The 22,012-nt window shown below is 41.0% G+C and overlaps 1 protein-coding gene and 1 long non-coding RNA gene across 4 annotated transcripts in view; one reads left to right on the forward strand and one right to left on the reverse strand.

Annotated features, from left to right (window-relative positions):
- The window catches only part of CD38 (CD38 molecule), a 55,732-nt gene extending 37,979 nt beyond the window's left edge, over nt 1-17,753 (reverse strand). Inside the window, exon 1 of the mRNA XM_082389542.1 lies at nt 16,724-17,753. The gene's annotated coding sequence lies outside the window, so the exon portion shown is untranslated. The remainder of the gene's footprint in view (nt 1-16,723) is intronic.
- LOC309627520 overlaps nt 1-22,012 on the forward strand; it is a 92,276-nt gene extending 70,264 nt beyond the window's left edge. For all 3 annotated transcript variants that reach the window (XR_014243781.1, XR_014243782.1, XR_014243783.1), the window contains 3 exons: nt 6,541-6,652; nt 8,019-16,451; nt 21,403-22,012. This is a non-coding gene — a long non-coding RNA (uncharacterized lncRNA). The remainder of the gene's footprint in view (nt 1-6,540; nt 6,653-8,018; nt 16,452-21,402) is intronic.

Here is a 22,012-nt window from a genome sequence, read left to right on the forward strand (position 1 = left end):
GCTTTAAAAGTAGTTATAGGCCTTCCCTGGTGGCGCAGTGGTTACGAATCCGCCTGCCAACGCAGGGGACAGGGGTTCGAGCCCTGGTCCAGGAAGATCCCACGTGCCGCGGAGCAACTAAGCCCGTGCACCACAACTACTGAGACTGCGCTCTAGAGCCCGCGTGCCACAACTACTGCAGCCCGCGCACCCTAGAGCCCGTGCTCCACAATAAGAGAAGCCACCACAATGAGAGGCCTGCGCACTGCAACAAAGAGTAGCCCCTGCTCACCGCAACTAGAGAAAGCCAGTGCGCAGCAATGAAGACCCAACACAGCCAAAAATAAAAAAAAATAAAAAATAAAATTAAAAAAATAAATAAATAAATAAAAGTAGTTATAATATATAATATTATATATATATATATATATATATATATATATTTATTTATTTATTTATTTAAATTTCTTCTCTTTCCTCCTCACTGTGCAAATGTGGTCCCTGCCAGGCCATATATCCTTTTCCAAAACACTAAGCCCAGGCTCAAATCCCAACTCTCCATCCCTAGGTAGCTCTTTGAGCTGCGCATCTTATCCGGTACTCTCCCAGTGTTCAGCTGGCTGTAAGAACCTGGGAGTGTACGCATAAAGCAAAGAGCAGCCAACTTCCGTGCGGTACAGCCTCTAGAAAAGGGGCTTCCTCCTCTCCCCACGCCTCTCACCACAAGCCCAGCTCCACAAGAGCCCATGTTTTGTCCTAGCACCAGGACAATGCCCAGTATGCAGTTGGCACTCAAGCAATGCCTGCAAAATGAACAACTCCCTCTCCACCAGATTCACCAGCTAAAACCCGCCCATCAGTGGGCATCTGTTGTTCATCTGAGAAGTAAAGTGCAGTGTTGAAGGGAGGGGAGAGGAGAGGCTATGATTAATTACATAATTCTTCTTTTTCCTCCTTCAGTAATAATTACCAACATCAATTAGTGTCGAATACTTTGTGTACAATAGCCTACAGTATTGTCATCATGTAAATATTTTATTATTCCCATATTGCAGATGAGGAATCGGAGCCTTAGAAAGGTAAGCAATTTGGCCAAAGTTACTTAAGCAAGAAGGGTTTTGAACCGAGACAATCTCATTTCAAGCCTGTCCTACCAACCCTACCTCTACGTCCTTAGGCGGCAGATAGTTAATGGGTTCTCACTCTGTGCTGGCCCAGAGTTGACAGACTCAACTTGTTCTCACAGAGGATTTGTGGTCCAGCGTGAGAACTTCTGGAAGCATGTTCTTGGGCATGCATCCATGGCAGCCATGAGGCTCTGAGCATCTCCGGGAAGCTCAGGGTGGACTTGTTTTCCTAGGAAGGCGTTTGTCTCCCTAATGTGTTTTCAAGTCAGAAGAAGGGTGAATAGATGCTGAATATCAAAAACAGAAACGCCCACTCATTGATGTCAAACACAGCACAGCCTGTCATCTGGGTTTTTTTTCTTCTTGTAGTCTTGCAAAAAGAAAAGCTGCATGATTTCTCCTCCCATATCTTGAAACATAACAAGGCCACGTCATTCACTCTTTATTCTGTATCTTCAATGAAACGGATTTAATAGGACTTGGCAGAATGCCTTGGATGGCTTTTAATTCACTTGAGCTGTCTGCTCTTCTTGTAGTGCCCTGGCTGGCTTGTTATGATAAATCAACACAGCCACTTCCTCAGTTAGGGCTAACCTTAGCCTAACAGATTCGGCAGCTTCTCAGCTCTCCCCACACTCCACCTCCTTCATCTCGTTCCTTGCTGTTTCCTGAACTTTCAGATGACAGCTTACACACCCCATGTCTAGAGTCTTTTACAAGCTCTCGCATTCCTGTCATGAGTTTCCATATGCACCCTATACTTCCTGGTTGTTTTTTCTGTTCATTTGTTTGTTTTTGGTCAGTTTCCTCATTCCTCTTGCCCTACACTAGACTTTAGTTCGAAGCAGTCTTTTTCTCAGATATGATCCCAATGACTAGCAAGTCTCTGAGGCCTAGTAGACACTACAAAACTGCGTGTTGATGAATATCACACTTCAATGCAAATCTTTCTTCGTTCATTCATATATTCATCCATTCATGCATTAAATATTCACCGAGCACCTACTATGTTCCATGAACTGTTTCATTTTTTTTACCTCTTTTCCCCAGTTTTATTGAGAAATAATTGACATACATCACTGTATACGTTGAAGGCATTTCCATGAACTGTTTGAGGTACTGGGTATACAGCAGTTTAAAAAATTCAATCCTTATGGAACTTATATTCTAACGGGAGGGGGCAGACATATAATGGACAAAATCTGTAAGTAAACCATAAGGCATGTGAAGTAAAGATGAGACCTAGGAAACAAAATAATCAGGGAATGAGATAAGGACAAGGGAGGTGGGAGGAAGGATTGCAACATTGGAATGATGACTAAGGAAAGTCTCACTGAGAAGATGACATTTGAGTAAGGATCTGAAGAAGGTGGGGTAGCCACATGATATGGGGGGAAACAGGGTCCCAGCAGAGGGAAGAAAAGAGCAAGGTCAGATAAGAGGTGCCAGGTGCAGAGAGAGCAAGATGGGAGGAAGTGGGAGAAGAGGCTGGAGATGTGATGGCATGTGTGTGGGGTAGGGGGGTAGATGGACACTCGCGGTGCAGAAGAGTGACATTATCTGACTTGGTTTTATCAGGCTTACTCTGGCTGCTTGTTGAGAATAAACTAAAGTGGGTGAGAGCAGAAGCAGGGAGAACGTTTAGGAGGCTATGGTGCCGTAATCCAGACGGGAGATGATGGTGGCTTGAACCAGGTTGACTTCAGCAGATGTTGGTTGAATTGTGGATATATTTTGAAGGCAGAACTGAGAATTGTTTATGGAGTAAAGAGACGAAGAGAGGGACTTTCTTGGCAGTCCAGTGGTTAAGACTCTGCACTTCCACTGCAGGGGTTACAGGTTTGATCCCTGGTCAGGGAACTAAGATCCCACATGCCGTGCAGTGCAGCCGAAAAAAAAAAGAGAGAGAGAGAAAAAGAGAGAGGTCAAAGACAACTCCAAGGATTCTTGGCTTGAGCAGCAGGAAGGCTGGAGAGGTCATTCACTGAGCTGCAGAAGACAATGAAAGAAGAATTCATTTGGAGAGTGTTAAATTTGAGATGCCCGTCACATGCCCAAGTGAAAACATCGAGGAGACAAACATCATGCCAGGCTTTACAAATATTAACCCATTCAATCCCCATAACAATCCATGAGATAGGGAGCATTCTTGGCCCCATTTTACAGGGGAAGACTGAGACTCAGAAAGAATGAGTGACTTACCCAAGGTCACCAAGCCAGGGGGTAGTGGAACTGGGCAACTGGGATTCAAACCCAAGCCATGGGGTGCAGAATGCATGCTCTTCTACACCATACTGCCTCTTAGCTGAGAAAACACACACACACACACACACACACACACATCCCTCATTCCAACCACTTAAGAAAATCCTTGCCATTAGCTCTGAACTGATCACTGTGGCCAGGGCCTGGCATGCTCTTATTAGACTAGGTCTGAATCTCCTGCTGCCTGAACTGGGGGGGTAGAGCCCCCCATGAGGGGAAGTTCTCCACAGGACAATCAGGATATCATCCCCAGAAGAAGGGTGAATAGATGCTGAATTTCAAAGACAACAGGAAAGCACACTCATTGGTGTCAAATTTAGCCCACTCATAGCAACTTGGGCAAAGTTTATACATTAGTCATTCCGCATATGCATTTCAAACCACCCAGAACACCCCAAAAGTCATGCCAAAATTTTCTCAACGGATTTTCTTATAAGATGTTTACTTGATTCCCTGGGACACTTGTGCTTTCCATTCTTATATTCCAACACAGAGAGGCTAAAGGTCAAATATCTCAGCTGGGAGGAGGAACACATTCTTGAATATCTAAGAGGCAACTGTGAAATGATGTTTTCTCAATCTAGCATTTTTCAGAGCAGGCTAAAAACAAAATAAACAAAACACTCAAAAGAAAGCACCAAATAGAATTCATTGAAAGTAAGGGTACTGAAAATCATTCACTGATTTTCTAATTTTGTTTTGTTTTGTTTTAATAAACGAGTCTTTAGAGCCGTTTTAGATTCACAGCAAAACTGAGCAGAGAAGAATGAATTCCCATATACCCCCTTCTCCCACACATCCACTGTCTTGCCCACCCTCAACCTCCACCACCAGTGTGACACATTTGTTACAATCCAGAAACCTACACTGACACATTATAATCACCCAAAGGCCATTGTTTACATTAAGATTGATCCTTGGTGTTGTATACTGAACAGGTTTTGACAAATACATGACATGTAACCACCATCATAGTATCATACAGAATAATTTCACTGCTCTAAAAATCCTCTGTGCTCCCCTATTCATCATTCCTTTCCCCCTAACCTCTGGCAACCACTTATCTTTTTACTGTCTCCATAGTTTTCTCTTCTCCATAATGCCATATAGTTGGAATCATACAGCTTATAGCCTTTTCAGATTATTATTATTTTTTTCCACTTAATAACCTCCATTTAAGTTTCCTCCATGTCTTCTCATGGCTTGATAGCTCATTTGCTTTTAGCACTGAATAATATTCCATTGTCCGGATGTACCACAGTTTATTTTTCCATTCCACTACTGAAGAACATCTTGGTTGTTTTGTTTTCTGAGACTAAATTTATTTCAACCTAATAAATTGTAAAATTGTGATTATTTTACTTAATAATTAGTAGTCTAAGCAAAGTTCAAATTTATCTTTTAGAAAGATATCCCTTCTTGAAAAGTAACAGCTCTACAAATAATTTTTTTTATAATATCAACTTTGTGCTCATATGTAATTTTCTAAATTAAGAAGACTACAGAGACAAAAATAAAATTACTCATAACTTCACTCAGAAATAAATATCATTAATATTAACAATTTGTTGTTATGTATATGTATACACATATATATATATATATGATTTTCCTAACATTCATCCCCTAGGATTTTAACACAGATATTTTACCCTCTTTAAAAATTCTTCAGGGAATTCCCTGGCGGTCCAGTGGTGAGGACTCTGCACTCTCACTGCCAAGGGCGTGGGTTCGATCCCTGGTCAGGGAACTAAGATCCCCTCAAGCCGCGCAGTGCGGCCACAAAATTAAAAAGAATAAAAATAAAACCAAAAATTCTTCATAAGTAGTATTTCTAATAATGCATAGTCTTCCATAGTATTGTCCTACCATAGTTTATTTGATCATTATCTCAATTTCAACTATTTCCAATCTTTTGCTATGCTATGATAAAAAAAAGTCCTCTGGGCACATCTCTTAAGATTTTCTTACAATAACTTCTGGAATTTGAATAAAATATTATTCTTGATGTTAGAAGATAAAGGACAAAAATCCGAAGAACTGGGAATTACAACATATTTTAAACATATAATCATTAAAACTGGTTGGAAGAAATTTTCCCATATCAAGGTATAAGGAAGTCATTCTGGCTTATACACGATTTAACTTAAACTTTATGCTAACTAGAACAGCCTGTTTTGTGGCCTATTATAACATACATTTTACATTTGCTTTAACCATTAAAGAAAAGAATGCATTTAAAAATCAAAATGGAATAACTGTGGTCCAGGCATCCAAAATGAAGCCTGGTGGCCACTGTGGTTTCAGACACAGTCCTGCAACACTGAGAACTGAATTTTCTGAACTGAATCAGACTCAAGGACACCACCAACTATTCTCAAAACAACGTCTGCCGCCAGCTGCCAACTGCCAATTTATGATCTCAAGGTCTCCCCTTGTAACTATGCAACCATTTCAGACCCCAACCAATCCTTACTTATCAAGCATCCTTACTTCTTGCCAGCTCCAATTATGATTCTTGACAAATGACATGTAATTTGGGGGGGATTGCCTTTATAAAACTCCCCCATTTTGCAGTCCAATGGAACACAATTCAACTACATCTTGAGCCTGAGTCTCCTGGGCTATAGTCCTCAGTTTGGCTCAAATAAGACTCTTTTCTATTCCTATTATAGATTGTTTATTGCTTATTTCCATAGACATTGTTTGATATAGTCTGCTGCTTATCAGAAAAACTCACTTGGAGTCTACTTTGGTACCAAGCATGGGCCCCTTGTGAGCACCCCTGCCCCTCCTACCCCCAGCTTCACATCACTCTTCAGGTGCTTCAGTGAGGTTTTCCTGATATCTGGATCTCCTTGTATTGGGTAATGTTCCAAAACTTTTATTTGAGCTATTATCTTAAGACTTGGAGTCTTAAGGGGGTACCAGTATATTTCCTAGGTGAAAGGGACCTAGGGGGAATTTCCTAAGCAGAGGACCTAGAGGGGAGTTCCTAGCAGGGGGACCTCGGAGGAAGTTCTTAGGCAGAGGACGTAAAGGGAATTTCTAAGCAAGGAACCTAGAGGACATTTCTAGGCAGGAAAGACCTAGAGGGAACTTTGGAGTGAACTGAGTTGGCTAATCCTTTTTAATGTGGCTTAAAATTGGAAGGATTTGTACTTTACAGCAAAATGAAACTGAAAGAAAATGGAAAATTGTGTTTCTAAAGCCTACCATCTCCCAGCCACCCACTGGAACTCCAGATGAATTCATGTACAATTGAGATGGACCCAATACTTGTAAGTACAATAATTCTCTCACCCTGAAATGGCCAAGATGGGGCTCTTTTGATATTCCCAAACTGGTTTTTGTGTATGCAGTTAGAGAAAGTTAGCTTGATACAACAGTTTTTCAAACTTCTCACCCTGACAGAACAAAACTATTCCTAGGAGAAAGATTAAAGCTGTAACTCTTTCATCATGTCCTTGAAATGTAAACACATCCCACACTGCCTGAGACTATGGCTTTGACTCAATTAGTAGAACCTAAAACTAAAAGAAAAAAAAGGCGGGGGTGGGGGGAGGCCTTTGAAAACTCAAGCAAGTAAACTTATTCTTACTATTATTTATGAGCAAATGAGTTTTATATTGTAAAGCATGATTCATGACTAAGTTTTAAAATGAAAACTATGTGATCTCTATGTCTATCTATATGTCTGTATGTAGGTTACAAATATATGTTTCTACCTCTGGATGGTAAAAGAGCTGTATTTGATTGAATTAAAAACAAGTGCTTACGAATTAAATATTTCTAAACGTAACATGAAGTAGCCTAATTTTTTTTAAGGATCACAAGATGAGAAGAAGCCAACAGCAGTAGTAGACAGCTGTAACCCAAGAATCTGGGCCAGGCCTGTAAGATCCATCCTACTAGTTCAGTTGAACTGTTTACCAAATGTTTGTCTCCCTATCAAAATTGAAAGCTATTGTTTTACTTCTAGCTAACTCTTGCCCCAATATACAGGATGGAAAGAAAATTCTTTAGTAACGTTGTCACAAAGTATAGCTACTGAGGGCAGTCTAACCAATTGTTGGATCTGTCATCAAATTCCCAGGTCAATACAAGACTGATATAAGCCTATCATAATACCTGTCACCAAATTTTCAGGTCTTCCTAATGTTACCATGCACCTAGACCGACCTCCCTAACCTTTCAGGTTCAAATTTTTCAACAGATTAATATGTCCAGTCCTTGTCTGATACCATCCTCAATTCTTAGAGACCAAGCACAATAATCCCAGACTACTTTGTTCTTTCCCTTACTTAAACTGAAAAAAGTCTTAAAGAGTAAAACATGAGTAAATTATGCCAGCAACTCCCACATGTTAAATACCACACAAATGACTTTTGGAAAGCTTGCAAGAGAAATGACCCATGGTTTGATGTTGTGTTGACAAAACTTCCAATAAGAGCACTTTGGGAGGGGTCACTGCACTTCCCCAGATTTTGTCTTCACATGTGATACTGAAATTGACACACTTTCCCAAGGATGGGCACATAAATGTCTTCACAGCTGGAAAATAGAAGGTTTATTTTTATTGGGTTTAAGTTATGCATTGTCTGTATATAAGGAAACAGATTAACCTCCTTTTTCTCTTCATTACAGAGTCAAGAGATCCATGTTAGCAGGACACCAAGATACCTGGTGGCAAAGTCTTTTGGGAATCTTGGTTCCTAGTGCAGGAGTATGTGTAAAGAAAAATATGATTAGAAATCTATCATCACCATTGGTCAAATAGCCAAGAAGACTGCAAAAAGCATTGCAGCACAACAGACATGCCTAAACTCCTTAGCCCAAGTAATATTAGATAACAGGATTGCCTTAGATTCTATGCTGGCTAAACAAGCAGTTGTTTGTGCTATTGCTCATACTACTTGTTGCATTTGTATCCATACCTCTGGAGCAGTTGAAATTCACCTAGAAAAAATTTCCCAAAAGATAAAATGGTTACAAGATGTAAGACAAACTGACCCTTTAAATGAGCTGTTCAGTTAGCTCCCCTCAGGAATAGACAATTTTTTCTGCTTTGCTTTATAGATGATTGTCATTGTCATAGTATGTATTACTATCTTTTCGTAGCTATTAAACTACTTATGACATGTATCACTGCTTGCTTTAAGTCTTCTGCTAAAAGTACAGGTACAATCATATATATATTGAGCAGATTGTACATATGTTTTTGTGTATATGATGCAGACAAAATATATACAGTTGTATATATACACACACATATATATAAATGCATAGTTTATAATTAAGTCTGAAAACGATTCACAAAAAAGAAAATGGTCTATAAACACTAAAGTTAATGTCACAAAAATTTACTTGTTCATTCATGTTCACACTTCAAAACTATGCATTGAACCTACTCTATGCACCTGGCTGTGGACTATATTCTAAGAATATAAAGACTTTAAAGCCAAGGTTTCTGCCCTGTACAGGTCTATATTCTATTCTGGAGAAAGAATTCTTATTAACTAAGGATAATTGATTGTTATGCACATCATGATACAAGCTCATTGACAGAAGTGTAGTAGCAGGAGTGAGTGAATAGTGAATAAACTAAAATTAGAATTTCACTAGGTCCTCATTCATAAATTATTTTATCATATTTTACATACAGTCCTAGAGCTTGGTTTTCCAGCTACCAGCTATGAACAGCCTAAAGGTAAGAGTAAAGAAACTACCTCCGTTTTTTTTTTAGCACTTTAATGTGTGCCTGTATTATCCCATACGTGCATTATTATATGCAGTATTATCTCATTTAAATTTCACACTCAGTTAATTGTTTTTCCTTTTAGAATGATAGGGTGGCACACTGGACACCAAAAAAAAGCTCTTGCTCAGAATTACACAAGCCAGAGTGGAATTTCAAAATCCCATTTTTTTTCAGTGGGTTTGTCTTAATTTTTCCCAGTTTTATTGAGATATAATTGGCATACATCACTGTATACATTTAAGGTGTACAGTATAATGGTTTGACTTACATATATTACAGAATGACTGCCACAATAAGGTTAGTTAGCTTCCATCATCTCATATAGATACAAAAAAAAGAGAGAGAAAGCAAAAAGAGAAAAAAAAATTTCCTCGTGATGAGAACTCTTAGGAGTTTCATGTATATCATACAGCAGTGCTAACTATTGTCATCGTGCTGTACATTACATCCCTAGTACAGTTGACACTTGAACAATGTGGAGGTTAGGGATCAACTGCCATGTAGTCAAAAAACCACATACTGCTATCTCTGAAGTAAAACAAATGAACTGATAAAAGACTCACCCAATGGCAGGAAGCTGAAATAGTTTGGATAGAATCAGCACTCAAACCCTGGTTCTTTCTATTCTCCATACTGCGGTCTCTGAACACAAATTTTCCCCATACGTAGTTAATTTAAAGATCTGTAAAATGAAAATATAGGTACTATATTTATTGAAAAAAATCTGCATATAAGTGGACCCTCACAGTTCAAACCCGTGCTGTTCAAGGGTCAACTGTACTTATTTACCTTGTAACTGGAATTTTGTACCTTTTGACCACCTTTCTCCAATTCCCTCTCCCCCCAAACCCTGCCTCTAGTAACCATAAATCTAATCTCTTTTTCTATGAGTTTATTATTTTTGTTTTTAGATTCCACATACAAGTGAAATCATTTTAAATGGGATTATTTGATTTTTTTTTTGCTGTTGAGTTGTATGACTTATTTATACATTTTAGATATTAACCCCTTATCAGATATATGGTTTGCCAATATTTTTTCCCATTCCATAGGGTTTTTTGTCACTTTGTTGATTGATTCTTTTGCTGTGCAGAAGCTTTTTAGTTTGATGTAGCTGCATTTGCTTATTTTTGTTGTTGTTGCTTGTGCTTTAGGTACTATGTCCAAAATATCGTTGCCAAGACACATGTCAAGGAGCCCTTTTCCTACGTTTTCTTCTAGGCGCTTCATGGTTTCAGGTCTTACACTTAAGTTTTTAATCTATTTTGAGTTAATTTTTGTGAGTAGTGTAAGATAGGGGTCTTTATTTTCAGTAAGAAAGAAAGAGAGTGAGACAGAGAGACAGAAAGAGAGGAGGGAAGGAAGGAAGGAAGGAAGGAAAGAAGGAAGGAAGGGAAAGAAGAAAGAAACTGTATGCCATATATAATGTTCAAACAAAAATATTTTATGCATGCTTACTATATAAGGAAAACTTATGTCTTCATCAGACAACTATTCATTCATTTTTTTCAATTTGCTTAATTAATACCTGTGTTGCGTTTACCATATGCCAGCACTACTATATCAGCAGTGAACAAACCAGATGAAAATCCCTGCCCAGGCAATGTTCATAGCAGCATTATCATAATAACCAAAAAGTAGAAACAACCCAAATGTCCATCAACTAATGAATGTATAAACAAAATGTGATGTACCTGATGCTGAAAACTTGGTCTCTGTGCACTGGTGCCAAATCGAATCTTGGAGACAAAGTTTGGGTGAAGAAGAAAAGAATACCTTTATTGCTATGCCAGGCAAAGGGGGACACCGAAGACTCGTGCCCCTCAAAATTGTGTGTCCCAACCCGGGAGGATTTGGTGAGGAGTTTTATAGCAGTTGTTCAAGGGTGGGGTTGCTGATAAGGATTAGGGTGTGTGCAGGGTGTGCACTCCTTTAATCTGGCCTCAGGTGGTCTTCTCTGGAATGAAGGATGCTAACATCTTCCATTTGTTGAGGGTTTTAGTTCTGTAAAGAGCTCAGAGATATTGTTATGTGTATCCCTTGAGGCGGAACCAGGACCCTGCCCCAAGGCTGCACTATTGTTTCCTGGCCGCTCCTCCCTTATCTCTGCATCCCCTCCCTTCCCTGGTTAGCAACTGTTTGGACCTGCCCTATGAGCTCCGGGAAGGTCATGGAGGCTGAAGGCTGTTCCCTACAAACAAGAAATGGGGGACACAGAAAGGCTTCTATGCCCAGGAGTCCCACAGTGTCCTGTTCGGTTTCATACCCATGCAATGGGATAATGTTCAGCCATAAAAAGGAATGAAGTACTAACACATGCTGTAACATTGTTGAACCCTGAAAACATTATGCTAAGTGAAAAAACCCAGTCACAAAAGACCATATATTGTATAATTCCATTTATATGAAACGTCCAGAACAAGCAAATCTATAGAAACAGAAAGTAGATTAGTGGTTGTGTTACCAAACGCCAGTTTGTGTGCCCCACGCTCAGTGAGGCCAAACAAACCAAAACGTCAGAGTTTGGAGCAGAAAAAGGTTTATTGCAGGGCCAAGCAAGGTGAAAAGGTGGCTCGTGCTCAAATAACCTGAACTCTCTGATGGTTTTCAGGGAGAAGTTTTTATAGACAAAATTTGGGGTGAGGGCTGCAGGGTAGTGACTTTCTCCTGATTGGTTGGTGGGGAGGTAACAGGGTGGTGGTCCAGGGATCTTGTGCTCAGCCTGAAGTCACCATCCTCCACCTGGGCGGGGGCCTTGTTTCCAGCAGAAGAACTCAAAGGTATTGTTAGACACATTCCTTGAGGAGGAACCAGGACCCTGCCCCAAGGTTGTACTATTTTTTCCTGACTGTTCCTCCCTTGTTTCTGCATTCCTTCCCTTCCCTGATTAGCAACTATTTGAATCTGCCCTTTGGAACTCAGGGAAGGTCAAGGAGGCTGAATGAAGCCTATTTCCTACAAACAAGAGACAGGGGACATGGAAAGGATTTGTACCAGGGAGGGCCCCACAGGGTCGTGCTTCATTTCAGTTGCTTAGGGCTGGATTGTAGGGGCGATGGGGAGTGACTGCCAATGGGTATGAGGTTTCTTTTGGGGCTGATAAAAATGTTCTAAACTTAGATTGTGAGGTTGCTGCAAAACTGTGAATATACTAAAACTATACATCGAATTGTATACTTTAGAAGGATTAATTTTATGATATGTGAATTATATCTCAATAAAAATGTTTCAAAAAAACCCTGCGCCCCATGGCATTTACATTCTCTAGTGCAGCTTCCTCCCATTGCTCCTGGATCTGATATGAAGCCAGCCCATTTCATACCTCGTGGCCCAGGTTTCAGTTCCTTTGTGCAGAAATCTGGGCAGTAAGCTCTCTACTGGACCACTGGTGTAATCTGAATATTATTCCTGGTTCTTTCTTAATTCCTTCACCCTCCTAGAAATTCTGGAACTTAATTTCTTATAATGTACTATTGGGAGATAGTTCTGTTTTACATATCTAAGAACGCTGACTGTGGCAGAGACCAAGTAACTTAAGACCCATCCAGTCCAAGGCATTGACTCCTATAGACAATACTGTACAAAAGGCATTGAACTGCGAAGACTGTCGCTCCATGGTGCCACCCACAGTGAAGACCAGCATACCACTTGCGATGGACAATACATGACTCAGGTGGGAAACACTTTGTTCTGTTTCATTATAGGAATGACACCAAATACCTTATACATATTAAAACCATTAATTGATATTGAATATAATTAATCAAAATGCTGGTGCTATTATATTTTTAAAAATTGAACATTTACTCTCTAATGAATTCCCTGTAAATGAAAATGATTCTCTGTAATATTAATATTAACAGGAAGAAGTGTTGAAAAGAGGGTGAGATTGCGGAGATGTTTTAACAGGAGGACCACTGTTTACAACAGTCCTGGAGCTGTGTGCTTTGTCCTCTGACAGACAGGAGGAGCTCCATCTTGTTAGCTAAGGTTACAAGACAGAGACATAGTGGAACTGGGGTGGATCTTGGGGCCCAGAAAGGCACTGTGAAGACTGACCATCATGGAAAGAGACCTGATCAGCCACTGCACAACTGTATATCACACAGAAAAACTGTGAAAGTCACTCCAAACCTCATCCTCTGAGGCCACCAACAGGAATAACAACCTGACACACCTGCAGGACGTTACAATAACCCAAGTTCATGGTGATGGCCTGACTCATCCAGAAAGGATTCACATTCTATTCAGGGTACCAGCTTCACAAGGCCAGGAAGTACATAACACACTCTTAAGTCAGAATGGTTTTCAGTCTTTCTTAAACTATCCACCACATTCTCACCACATCTCCACTCAGCTGCAGAAAATGGTTGAGTGTCATTTCCTGGGTGTAGCTTGTACTCAAAATATAACTTCAATATGTTTTTTTCAAATACATCCCAACCCCAGCCCTGCCCTGAAGTGCAAACCTTTAGCCACAAACAAAAATGGCTAAAACCAAAATATTGGAGATTGGTAAGAAAAGTTCTTAGCTAACTGGGTGTTTCATGGGGCTAAACCCATTCTTCTCCTGAGGGTCTTCAATAGCTAAGTTTTACTGCACAGTCTATTTTCACAACCTTTAAAAGGCCAGGACTTCTTGTGTTTTTCTTTTATGAGAAAAACTTCCCTCGACTTGTTATGAACAAAACTTGGATCCACTCACCTTTGTGCAGCAAAACCAAATTTACTGACTCTGGGTTGTGGTGAAGGAAAGTTCAGCATTTATTGTAAGCACCAAACAAGGAATCTGGGTGGCTAATATTCAAAAGAACCAAACACCCTGATGGTTGTCAGGGAAAGGTTTTTAAGGACAGAGTGAGGGAGGAGGTTGCAGGGTATGTGATCAGCTCATGGACATTCTTCTGATTGGTTGGAGGTGAGGTAATCGGGAGTCAATATCATCAACCTTCTGGTTCCAACTGGTTTGGGGTCAATGGGCTTGTGGGCAGCATACAGTTAACTTCTTCCACCTGGTGGGGGTTTCAGTCTCTGCAAAACAGCTCAAAGGACATGGCTCAGAATATTATCTAGAGCCCCTGGAGAGGAACTAAATATGCTCGACTTTGTTTAATGGCTAAACTGTTTTTATTTTGTCTCGCTTGAGTGTTTTCCTCTGTTTCTGCATTTTCTCACTTCCCTGATTAAGTTTATTCTTTGGAACTTGAAGAAGGCCTAGGAAGCTAAAGGTTTTCTACAAACAAGAGGCAGGCAGAGAACATGGTGTGGGGGTGGGACTGGGGTGTCTGTCCTGAGAAGGCCCCATGGTCGTTTAAAAACCCACCTTGCTGTGTATTAGCAAAAACACTGGAAAGTGATTTTTTTCACATTTGGTTGTTATTGCTAATGGTATGTTTTGTTTGGATTTCCTTTTTTTTTTTTTCAAAGTCCATGGTTACTTGCAAAATAAAGATTTATTTTACTGTGTAATTTTGAAGTGTATGCCTCTGTTGCAAGGAATGAGAGGATTTTTCAGACTATCTTTGGAACCCTAGGGCATCTATCAATCAACACAATACTTGCCCTGATGGAGGAATTCCCAGCTCTCAAATTACCTTACCTTTGTCCCCTGAAACCTCTAGACCATTGGAATTAAAAGCTGGAGCCTTTTAAATAATTAAGAAATTTGTTTCTTTGGAGGTGGGGTGTACTGTTTATCTGCAGTAATAACAAAATGTCTAGATTTTCTTCAAATTGGATTCTCAGAGTACACATCAAGTTTGCATTCAGGGACACACAAACACTCTGAGATGTTCATCCTTCTTAAGAAGCAGCACTCTACACTGACTGAAGTTTCTATCTGGACTCAGCATTTATTGTCATCTTTGGAGCTTTTCATTTGGAAATAATATGTGGTTGTTCAATTCACTGCTAGACCATAGCCAGCAAAGAATTAATATATCAATACATCAGTCTTACAAATGCATTTACTCCTTGACCCACTGACTCCATTTCTAGGAATTTATCTTGCAAATATCCCTGCCCACATAAGAAATGATGGGTATACCAGATTACTCACTGAAACACTGTTAATAAGAGAAATGACTGCAAACAAACCAAATGATGTCCCCAACAGGGGATGGGTTAAATAAATTATGAAACATCTCTCCCATGGAATATTATGTAGCTGTAAAAAAAAATAGTGAGGAATTGCTGTATGTGCTGATATAAAGTAATCTCTAGGATATATTAGTAAGCAGAAGAATGCAAGATACAAGGTATTATTTATGGAACACTCCCTTTTGTGTAAGAAAAGGTAGAGAGTAATAATATTCATTCATATGTTCTTGTATTTTCACAAAGAAACAAGTGGTTATCAGAGTGAAAGGAAGGGGACAAAACAGGTGACAAGGGTGGGAGTGAGGCTTTTTATGTTGTTTTTATTTTTGAACTATGTGTAAGTATTGCCTTTTCAGGAATAACATAAAAATCACCCAATGTAATCTAAAACAACTTATAATATATTAGAAAAATGTACCCTTGAGGCAGCATGTGTTTCTCATCAAGCATGCTTATCAAATCACCCTCCAGTTGAGAAATCAACAAAATTGTGTACACAGCTGCATCCTTTGTTGTTTCTTCATATGACTCAAAACCACACAGAGTAAATGACAACATCCTTCCTCTAGGCATTGGTCCCTCCACACCCACCCCAGGGACCCTGAGAACAGAGCCAGCAGAGTGGAAGTGCTCTTAGAGAGCAGCCCTGGTAGATGTATGCATGACTAAAAGACTATTTGGAAATTCAGAAATCTTTCCAAGCTACACATGACCATTTCCCAGGGTCTCTTGAGGCCAGAGTTCACAGTGGGGTCACCATAACCCTAAGAACCTGTATCTCAGTGCCTTTTGAAGCCTCCATGTATTTTGCAGAATATCCGCTCCTTTCCAAGAGTCTCCACCTCACTCTCTCTATGGGTCCTCATGGGGAGTATTGCATCTCTGGTTACAATGTCTGCCTATGGCCGGTGGCGTCTGTCAGGATTTTCCTTTCTTACTCAGCCCCCACTGGTGACATGTACTGAAAAGGCTGAGGGCTGGACACCTCCCACTTGATCCTCCAGGTTCTCCACCCACTTCCATTTGGCTCTCTGCCCCCATCCTACCCCAGCAGGCTGTCCCAGAGGGAGGAAGTAGAAAGCTATGTATTTCCTGTCTTAGTTCATTTGGCTACTATAACAAAACACAAAGACCGGGTAGCTTCTAAACAACAGAAATTTCCCTCTCAGTTCTGGAGGCTGGGAAGTCCAAGATCAAGGCACCAGCATGGCCGTGTTCAGGTGAGGTCCCTCCTCCTGGCTCACAGATGGCACCTTCTCACTGTGTCCTTACATGGCAGAAGGGGAGAGAGATCTCTGTGGGGTCTTTTTCATAAAGCACTGATCCCATTCATCAGACCCCACCTTCATGGTTAAGCACCTCCCACCAGCCCCACCTCCTATTACTACCATCTCTGGGGGTTAGGATTTCAACATATGAATTGGGGGCGCACAAACATTCAGACCACAGCCATTACCCCAGCTGGCTCCCTCCTTGCAGGGTGACCCCTCACCTGCCGGATTCACTGACAGAAGGTCACTGCTGCTCTCAAGGTGACCTCTCCATGGGACTCCTTCCTTCCAGATTCTTGTGGCCACTTCATCCGCTGGTCCCTTTAGGCAGTGTTTCTGCGCACTCTCGATATCTTTGTAAATGGTCCTTCGTTAAACTTTCTTCAAATTATCCACATTTGAGTGTGTCATCTGGGTCCTGCTAGGACCCTGCGGGAGTAGACTGGCCCTGCCTGCAAAGCACTTTGATTCTGCCCCATCGTTGCTTTTGATGACCACTCTCACTGGCAACCTGCATCTATGCCATAGCTGGATCACTCTTTGGTAGCTCGGTCCCCCCACGATGCTATTCGTGGCTCTGTGTCTCACAGTGCGTTCTGTCCCTAAGTCTCTCCCTCCCAGAGAGAGATGCTGTTAAATAATTACACCAGGACAAAGGAAACCAATTGGCACTGCGGGCCAAACAGGATATATGATGTCCACACACACACACACACACAACAAATCTCTACTACAGATACAATGATAACCTTCTAATTCTTCTCCACTTTCCAGAATTCCTTTGTTACCTGATAACCCCTCCCACAGTGGATTTCCAAAAGCCCCATGCCATCAGCCCAGACCTATCTGAACCCCAGGGATAGACACAGCTTTGACAAAAGCTCGAAAACATGTAATCTGACATTTTAGAAGAAGAGTAGAGTGCCTTGTATTTTAGATATGACATTATTTCAAAGACATAGAGGTAGAGAGTAATCCATTGTCAGATGAAACTCTACCAGAATAGCACTTCACCTTCTTAGGGATTGGTATTTGATTGATATCCTCAACCAGTATTTTGGGACATCAGTATGCTGTGGCCAGAAGGCTCTTTCCAACAGGCCTCCAATGGCTTTTCATCATATTCAGAGAAAAGTCTGCAAAATGGCCTGCAAGATCCAACCCAATTTGGCCTCTTTCCTTCTGTCACACTGATCCCACCATCCTGGTCTCCTTGCATTTCCTCGAGTGATTCAGACACACAGCCCCCCAGGGCCTCTTTCCTTCTGTCACACTGATCCCACCATCCTGGTCTCCTTGCATTTCCTCGAGTAATGCAGACACACAGCCCCCCAGGGCCTTTGCTCCTGAGGCTCTTGCCTGAAACGTTCTTTCCACAGAGATCAGCTTGGCTTAATCCCTCCACTCCTTCAAATCTTTGTTCAAATAGCATCCTCTCAGGGAGGCTTTTCCACACCTCCTTATATAAAACAGTAACCCCCAGCCCAACACTTTCTATCAATCATCCTTCTCTGCTATATTTTTCTTGATAGCATGTATCACCTTCTAAAATACAATTTACTTCTTTATAAAGACTACTTATTGTTCAGCTCCCCCACCTACTAGAATATGCACTCCAAGAAGGCACGGATTTTTGTCTGCTCACTGAAGTAATCTTAGCAGTTAGTGCTTGGAACCTATAGAGACACAATATTTGTTGGATGAGTTAATGATTGGAGCACAGATCTGATCATCCATCTCCCTTGTCCAAGTTTTTCAATCTTCAATAGTTCCACATTTCTCTAAGGACAAAACTAAAGCTTTTTAGCATACTTGTAAACTGGCAGCAATTCACCTTCTGGTCTTACACAAGCCTCCCTCCCCCATTGCCATGAGTTGTTGTAAGAGAAGAACTAGGATGATCTGTGAAAAATGAGAAATTCTGGGTTTTCAGTGTTGTGTTGAGAAAAGAGAAGCAAGGATGTAAACATAACATGACTAAGGAAATGGTGAGTATTATTTATAATACTCACCGTTATATACATAATAATACATGGAATGGTCCATGTATTATTTAGCCTACTCAGCACTCCTCCATTCCTGGACCAGCATGACCTTTCTTCTAAAGCATTGCTTTTTCTCTTCTGAATAGAAAATATTATATGTGGAATATAAAAATATTGCATGTGGAATCTAAAAAAACGGTACAAATTAACTTATTTGCAAAACAGAAATAGAGTCACAGATGTAGAAAAAACAAACTTATGGTTACCAGGGGGGAAAGGGAGGGAGGGATAAATTGGGAGATAGGGATTGACATATACACACTACTATATATAAAATAGATAACTAATAAGGACCTACTGTATAGCACAGGGAACGCTACTTAATACTCTATAATGACCTATATGGGAAAAGAATCTAAAAAAGAGTGGATATATGTGTATGTATAACTGATTCACTTTGCTGTATACCTGAAACTAACACAACATTGTAAATCAACTACACTCCAATAAAAATTAAAAAGAAAATATTTGCTGAATGAGTAAGGGGAAACAGCACAGTTGGAAATAGAAAAAGTTAAATGAGTAAATTCAGGAGAAAAAAAAGACAGTCAATGGATCTTGGGGAGAAGGAAAGAGAGTACTTCCAGATGTTACTGGGTTCAAAGAAAACCAGAATCAGACAGAAGTTAAAACAGCAATGGCAAATTTTATTCAGGAACTATTATAATATGGGAAAAAGAGAGCTTGGTATAGAGTTGGCTCCAATCTGAATAGAACATGGACAAGTAGAGACTTATAGCCAAGGCATAGGGGGAGGTCAGTGGGTGGAAAATTACCAACAGGAGACATCAAGAATAGGGGAGGTTGTGGCTAAACTGACTTTAGGGGTTTTGCTAAAGGCAGGTGCAGAGGAGGAAAAAATAATTTTGCCTCTACCCCTTTAAGTTTTTGTCCGAGGTCCCTGTAATAAAAGACAGAGAAAAACAAACAGATTTATTAACATGTATACCTCATGTATACATGGGAGATACCCAGAGAAAAAAATGAGTAACTCCCTGAGGTGGCTTAGCATTCAGGATTAAATTCCACCTTAATAGGGAAAGGGGAGTCAAGGGGAGACAGTTCTGGGAGGTTATCAGGAAAAACATGGTAAACAAGGGCAAGGTTTGTTGTGCAGATTTAAGTCAGTGCCTTCTCCACTGATAAGATTCTCTTGTGATTTTGTTTTCAGCTATATTGAGGTATAATTGACAAATTGTAAGATATTTAAAGTGTACAACCTGATAATTTGATATACCTGTACATTGTAAAGGGATTCCCCCCATCAAGTTAATTAACACACCATTACCTCACAAATTTACCTTTTTTTTTTTTTCCAGTGAGAACATTTAAGTTCCATTCTCTTAGCAAATTTTAATTATTCAATACAGTGTTATCAGCTATAGTCACCTCAGATCACAGTCATCCTAAAACTGAAAATTTGTACCCCTTTACCAACCTCTTCCTGTTTTCCCCTCCCCCCAGCCCCTGGCAACCACTTTTCTGCTTTCTATTTCATTTTACAGAGGTACGATATACCAAGTTAATGTAAGTTATAGATAGCTTAAGAGAAAAGAGAAAAATGCTTCCTTAAATCTGTAAAACAAAACATTAAAGAACCAGCAACATCATCTGGAGGTAGAAAAGCACCACGCGTCTATAGCATATATATAAAGACAGACACAGAGATACTACAGCTTTCGTTCTAAAATTTTGGTCATGAGACAGGTACAATGATACAAAAGTCACTGATTTATAAAAGAACAGTTAGATCCAAACTGTGATTCTGGCAGATGGACTATGTTAAGTTTACCCACTCAGATGGCCAAAACTTTTAACTAATATTTGTGGCAAGGACCTTGTCAAATAACAAAAATAATACACTTTAGTAAGGAGTTTGATGTCTTTTTATCAAGGGAAGACAATCCATGGATTGGGAGACTGCTGTGCCTCACAAGCTGTGGAGCAACCTTCTCTAAAAATCTTGGGCAAGAGGAAGTTTTATACAATATTAGAAGAGGCAACATGGAAACAGGGCATGATTGGCTAGGAGGTCAGGGATTTCCTTAGACGACTCCAGGTCCCATTTTCTCGGGCAAGGTGACCTAGCTAAGCTGAGCTGGTGGGTTCAATTTTTAAGATGTTTCATTTGCTTTCATTTACTCCCAGTGGAGAATGGGGGCCAAAGTTCAAGTGACTGTAGGAATTGAGGGGCTGGAGAAGGAAAAGTCTGGGAGGCGTGGACAGAAGGATGGAGGAGGCTGTGATTTTTGGTGGCCTGGGCCTGTGGTGGCTTGAAGCAGGATCTCAGTTCCCTGACCAGAGGTTGAAGCCAGGCCGAAGCAGTGAGGGCACCTAATGCTAACCACTAGACCAGGGCCGGCGGCCAGCAACAAGGCCCTGGCTCGTCGGCTTTGGAGAAAGGAGTTTCAACGAAGAGACGGAAAGTAGTGAAACAAGTAAAATGTTCATTAGGAGGAAAAAAGTATGTGTGGATAGACACACACGGTCAGGCTCAGAGAGAGAGTTGTTTAAATCACTTATGCGGGGGCAGTTCTTCTGGGTTTCCTCTGGCCAATCATCTTGCTTTGTCTGGCTCTGAGTCCATTTTTGGTCCTCCCCTGTGGGCACACACATCTCTTAGCCAAGATGGATTCCAGTGCAAGGGTTTCTGGGACGTTGGCAGAACATATTATGGTCTGGCACCCCCCCCCCCGACCTCTGAGGAACCTTTCTGTGCATGTGTAGTTTGGGAGGTCTCCTTGACCTCAAGAGTGAGAAATATTTGGACTCTTTATCTCTTATCTGGGGAGGACTCAGCTCCTCCTTGCTCCTGCCATTATCCTTATCGTAGATAATGTCCCCATTATCCACAGGGGACGGACTCCAGCTGCTCAGCCAGGGGCACATCTATCTCCTGCCTCACTTGAACAGACCTGTATCAAAGGACTCAAGGGAGCTGGATGGAAGACAGAAGGTGACATCAGAGGAAGGATGTTTAGAGGAGCCACTCTGGGGAGAACTTACGTTTCCCAAAGAGGCCAAGGAAGTTCCAAATTATCCTCAGCAAAATCAGGCTAACAATGAGCTGGACAGAGTTGACGGAGCATAGAGTCAGCAGGAGTTTGAGAAGGGGTTCCCGACTGAGAAGTTCCCATGGGAGGAGCAGCATCAAATAAAACAGGCAGAACAGAGACCTTTAAAAAATAGCTCCGGGGCTTCCCTGGTGGCGCAGTGGTTGGGAGTCTGCCTGCCAATGCAGGGGACGCGGGTTCGAGCCCTGGTCTGGGAGGATCCCACGTGCCGCGGAGCAACTAGGCCCGTGAGCCACAACTACTGAGCCTGCGCGTCTGGAGCCTGTGCTCCGTAGCAAGAGAGGCCACGATAGTGAGAGGCCCGCGCACCGCGATGAAGAGTGGTCCCCACTTGCCGCAACTAGAGAAAGCCCTCGCACAGAAACGAAGACCCAACACAGGCAAAAATAAA

Source organism: Balaenoptera borealis, assembly GCF_965194805.1.
Source record: "Balaenoptera borealis genome assembly, chromosome: 4".
Lineage (NCBI taxonomy): Eukaryota > Metazoa > Chordata > Mammalia > Artiodactyla > Balaenopteridae > Balaenoptera > Balaenoptera borealis.